The sequence below is a fragment of the Dermacentor silvarum genome, chromosome 8 (assembly GCF_013339745.2).
Source record: "Dermacentor silvarum isolate Dsil-2018 chromosome 8, BIME_Dsil_1.4, whole genome shotgun sequence".
Taxonomy (NCBI): domain Eukaryota; kingdom Metazoa; phylum Arthropoda; class Arachnida; order Ixodida; family Ixodidae; genus Dermacentor; species Dermacentor silvarum.
The window spans coordinates 171,948,588-171,954,349 of record NC_051161.1 but is presented as its reverse complement, the minus strand read 5'-3'; positions in this window follow the sequence as shown (position 1 = coordinate 171,954,349).

Below are 5,762 nucleotides of genomic sequence, written 5' to 3'. Positions count from 1 at the left end.
GGCGATTTCAGCGGCCGCCTGTGTCCGGCTCGCTACCCTCGGCGGCTGGGAAAAGAGCCGGCAGTCACCAACGGCTACAGCGGCTCTCGCCGGCAGGGCGCATCGGCGCGCGCGACGCTTGCTCGGGCCGACTTCTGCGTCGCCGTTTCCGGAGTCCTGTGCTGGAGTCGTGCCATCGAATCTTCAGAGCTGGTGCTGTGACCAACGGACGCCAGCGGTGAACCCCAGAGACAATGTCGGCTCGCATGTTGTGGATAACGTGTGGACATTTCCTCGGCGGCGCCACTGTCGCATGTACTAACTTTTGCTCGCGACGCGCGTGTTGATAGACCTTGTGACATGTTTCGCCGGAGTATGTGCAGTGATTTAAGGTTGGGGGGATGTGGGGATGCGCGGCTCTCACGCGTCCCCTGATGTTGTTTTCCCCGCATGTCTCCTGTGGTCCGGCTTCACCGCGTGGCTAAGTGCTGGCGGTGGTCGTAGCGGTTGCGGCGCGTTGCGAGAGATGGCGCGAGTGTCGCGATGCTATGCCACCGAACGGCGGGGTGACTTGGGAGAGAAAGGTCGAGGGCGCTTTCGCTTTGGCTTGGGATCGGCGGCCAACACGCACGGACGCTTCGCGCGTGCGCCGGCCCGCTTCGCGCGACCGTCGCGCGAGGCCAAGAGCAGGACACCGGTATGGACGAACACGGATCGTTCGAGCGCGCCACCGTTCACGTGACTGTACACGTGAACGACTAGGCGATGGTGTCATAGCATGGGGCGAACGTATTCGATCGCTATCGGGTCGCGGTGAGTCGGACTTGATTTGTCGCGCGCCCGTGTGAATGTTCTATTGGTTGTAATTCGGCTAGTGTGTATTAGTGTATGAAAGGTGCAATAAATTCCCTTTTGATTGTTTACACTACTGTGTTGTCGTTCCTTTGTCCCAAGAGCATGTGTGAGATCCCACAACCCTATTGGGATTGACAGTAGACAGTTTTAGTTTAGCGTGGTTACCGGAATAGCGGGCGTACCGGAATAGCGGGATCGAAGTGCGCATGCGCAGAACGCTAACCAACCCATACCGTTTACCGTGCGCACGCTATTTCTCAGAGTTAACGTTACCGTGTTAGCGTGGTGTACGTAGTGTACGTAAAACATGGCGGCGGTCCCGGCCGCCCGCTTCGAACTGAATTTGGCGTTGTTTTTGTAGAATTCACTTCGTTCGTAGCAAATGACTGCGTAAACGGCTTTTGCTTAGTCTCATGCCGCTTCGCCGAGAGAGTGTTATGGCTAATCTTGAGGAATTTTCGAGATCGCTTCTCGTTTCGAACGCGCCTAAGCCTAACGAGAGAAATTTTTTTTGAGATCCGAGCGCCATCTGTCGCTAAAGTCGGGAGATAGGCGCGACGACGGCATATGGCCTCTGAGATGGGAGGATTTCGGAGGCTATGGTAGACAGCTTGTACTGCTTGTCTGTTTCGTTGCAGATCAACGGACATGTGAAGTAAAAATACAACGCGCTCCTGGCTTCCATTGCGCGGCTTATCGCACTTTCCGGACGCACACACACATATCTTAGGTGCCCTATGTATGCGAAATTCAAAGCGTAATGGAATAGCGTCCCGCACGTAAACTACGCTATCACGCTATACTAAAACTCTCTTTCTGCAAAGTTCGTTTGCGGAACGGTAACGCTATTTCCCGTAACCCCGCTATTACGCTAACGCTAAACTAAAACTCTCTAGTATATGTATAAATAAATAAATACTAAAAATAAAAATCTAGCACGTGGGCTGTATCAGTTGCGCTGGCATCTGTGATCACTGTCGCACGTCGGTTCGCTGCAGGTACCGCGCTGCTCGATCGCCACGCTTATGCGTTGACATTTGGTTATAAGCACCCTGCACCGCACCAGATCCAATAAATTTTGCATGATAGAGTTGTTCAGTTGTTTCGGAAGCGTATGGAGTAACCACCGCATATCTACCAACCACTGACACGCGTCGTCGGGCCGCCGGCGCCTGGTTCTAAGCATTGCCCGAGAGGTACGTATGCGCCTCATTTCGCTAAATGAGGCAACTCTCAACCGCGAAACGTAATGGTGATCAAATTCAATCGACGATACGATCACATGCACCCAGTAATAACGATGAAATATACCGCTGATCCCAGGTCTCGACGAAGCAGACGCGGCTGCCGCCGCTACCGACGACGAAACACCACATCCACCGGCAGGGCTTGCTGTTGCCATGGCACACTACACTGAGTGCTCACGCGAGTACGTGAAACATGTAACAAGTCAAGCGGCACAAGACAAGCGAAGCGGAAGAAAACAATCGAAATAATGCGCGGCGAAGATCACGCAACCGAAGTGTGGCCGGCCTGCTCTCGCAAGGCTCACAGTCCAAAATGGCGGCATAACATGTTCTGACGCTAGACGTCGCCCGTGTCGGCCAATGGCGCTGCTCAAACGTCGGTTTGTGAAAAGGTCTATATGTGCCGCTAGCATGGCTAGCGTGGACGTGCCTTAACCGGAAGTAGGCAGTGTTTTGAGAATTAAGCGCGTTGGCGATGACGTATGTCACGTGACATTTCGAGCAGCACTCGGGGAGAAGGGGTCCAGCCGACGAGGAGAGTAGCGAAGGAAAGAGCGAAACGAGCGAGGGCCGTTTTTCGATCATCAAACGCGTGTAACACCGCTATTACAGCACCATTTCGAAAAATTCTCGTGGCTACGTATTCGTTGTAGACTCGTGCAAAACTGCAACACCACAACTAAATTTCGACCTCTGGGTGGTTTAGGGGCCCTTTAAGTCTTGCGGCGCTTAGTGCCTCAAGTACTTTACACAAATGTTCCTCGTGGTTTACCCTTGTCCTGGAGTAGACAATGATATCATCCACATACACATTGCAAAATTTTCCAATGAATTTGCTCAGTGTTTCTTTCATCATCTTTCGGAACCACGACCCAGAATTCTTCCAGCCAAATGGTAACTGATTATACTCGTAGATGTCGAACGGTGTTACAAAGGCCGTAAATTTCTTAGTTTCTTCTTTTAGTGGCACTTGCCAGTACTCTTTGCATAAGTCTATACGTGAAAACCATTTGCATCCTCCAGTCTTGTCAATGATATCTATCCTAGGCATCGGGTATGAAAAAAGATCAGTATGCTTGTTTATCATTAGGTAATCAGTGCACAGTCGGAATGATCCATCTTCTTTCGGTACAATGTAATAGGGGAAGCAAAAGATGATGTCGATGGCCTAATGATCCCTGCCTCTAACATGCCTTGAAGTTCTTGCCGTAACCACACTTTCTCTTCATGGCTGAGGCTGTATGGCTTTTTTCTTACGACTGTGCTGTCGCGCAACGAGAACAGCACCTCAATCGCTGTTGTGGCTTTGGGATATGGCATAATGCATATTAGCTCGGGGAACTTCAACGGCACCTCTTTCGTGCATGATGGCTTTCGTTCGTCGGGTGTTTCAGTCCAAGGTATATCTGGCTCAGGTTGTCCAATGGTCACCTCGTCATTCCATAATATGTTAATCTTAATGCTCCTCATATCGGGCCACGATAAAAGAAAGTCGAAGTCCACCGCTGACACGAGCGCTTCCATCTTGAACTTCCGACCTTGGAACTCAAGAGCTGCTTTTGTCCATTTATGATATTCCCGCGATGAACCATCGTAGCTACACACACGAATAGGCTTCCCGGAAATGATGCTGGTGGAATCCACTATAGTTTCATTAATTAGGCTTACAGAAACACCAGTGTCAATCAATGCTGACATGTTTCTGCTGTTTACAAGCATCGGCACTATTAGAACGCCTGATTTAACAAGGAACACCGTTTCTTCAGCGTATTGGTGAGGTAGTCATAACGTACGCCAGTGACTGAAGCAATTGGTCCATTGTGCTTGGTGACCTAGCTAGAACTTGTTTCTGGCACTCTCTTGTCATACCGTGTATAATGAGGGCGATAACAGACGATTCTGGAAGTTTTGGCTCCGCTGTACAAATTAAACGCCAATTTTTCAACACATATTCTCTGATGCTAACTGCCTTTTGTCTGTAGAATATGGCGTTATCCCAAAGTTCCACAGGATCTTTTTTAAATGCTTGAGAGAAACTCTCTTTCCACTCATCCCACGATTCGCTCAACTGTGAAAGTAACCGAAGATCGTACCATTTCCGCGCGTTGTCACACAGAAATACCCGCATGTTCTGTATGCGATCCTCGTCAGTCAGCCATTGGTTCCCGGAGCAAGCGTACTCATAAAAATGAAGCCAGGTATGTACACCGGACGAATTTCCATCAAATATGTCTGGTTTCAAGAAAAGCTGTTCTCTGTTGCTTCCAGATCTTGATAGTGCAACAAGAATATTTACCAGCTGCTGCTGTTACCTCATCTGGCATTTCTGAAGGTCAAGCAGTGCGTTTGTAACAATTATAGTATCATTGTCCAGCGGCGCTACAGCTGGTTCAGTTTCACGAGCTGAGATGGGTCCTTTAAAGTAAGTTTTGGACTCGTCTTGTTCATTGCAGGCAGGAACGATACCTCTAGTGACGGAGTCGTCAGCCGTAAACCCGGAGGCACTTGGAACGCTCCACAGCACATCAGGCATAGTGATGTCCTCCAGTGGCCTGACATGTTGTTCATCGCTTGCTTTGTAGTCCCTCGTTGAACGTGACGACGTTCATCTTCTTCACAGGTTCCTGCTTTCGACTGCGCCAATGTAAAGATTTCACTAGGGTACTGTAGGTAGAACCTATTTATTACTACATTCTTCCGTCTAACCTCGTCGTCTTCTCTTCTTCATAACATCGATGGCGATGTGGTTCGCCATAATTTAATGTTATTACAGAATCCGTAAAGAACTCCAGAACTATCATCAGCAGACGCACATACAAGATACCAATCTGTCCCTGGATGACCAAGAATTTATTAGATGCGCTTAAGGCAAAGGACTATTGGTATCATAAATGGAAACGTGATAAGCATAATGCCCATCTTCTAAGTGAGTACAAAACTGCCCGTAATAAATCTGTAGCTATGTCACGTAAATGCAAAAAAGAATACTACTCCAACTTTATTGAACAAGCTGCTGGTAACTCATGGAAAACTAGGAAAATAATCAGTGAAGCAACAGGACACACTTGCGATAAAAAAATTGTACCTGTTACCATTACTAAGGATACTGTCAATGACTTTAACACCTACTTTACCAGTGTTGGTCCTTCTTTGGCCAAAACGTTGCCTCGTCTTAGCAAAGCATCGTATGAGCCTGTTTCCACGACAAATAGTTTGGTTATAAATAATATAGAGCTGTGTGAAATTATGTATATTGTACGTAAGCTTGTAATTACTAAAGCACCAGGTCTGGACTAGATTCCAGCGTGCGTTATAAAACAGAACATTGATATTATAGGAGACATTTTATGCAATCTATTTAATCACTCATTAAGTACTGGAATATATCCATCGACGTTCAAAATAGCCAAGCCAAGGTTACCCCTGTAAACGGGGGACAGGTTTGACCCTTCGTGCTACTGCCTGACATCTGTACTAAGCGCTCTTAACAATATTTTTGAAAAATATGAATGCATGCATTATGCATGCATTCATTTTTGGACAAATATCATGTGTTATGTCCACATCAACATGGGTTCCGACCTATGTGTTCTACAAACACAGCAGTGCTTACACTGAGTCAGACTTTAAATACCGCCCTTCAAAATAACAAATTCGCCGTGGTGCTTTTTCTTGACCTCA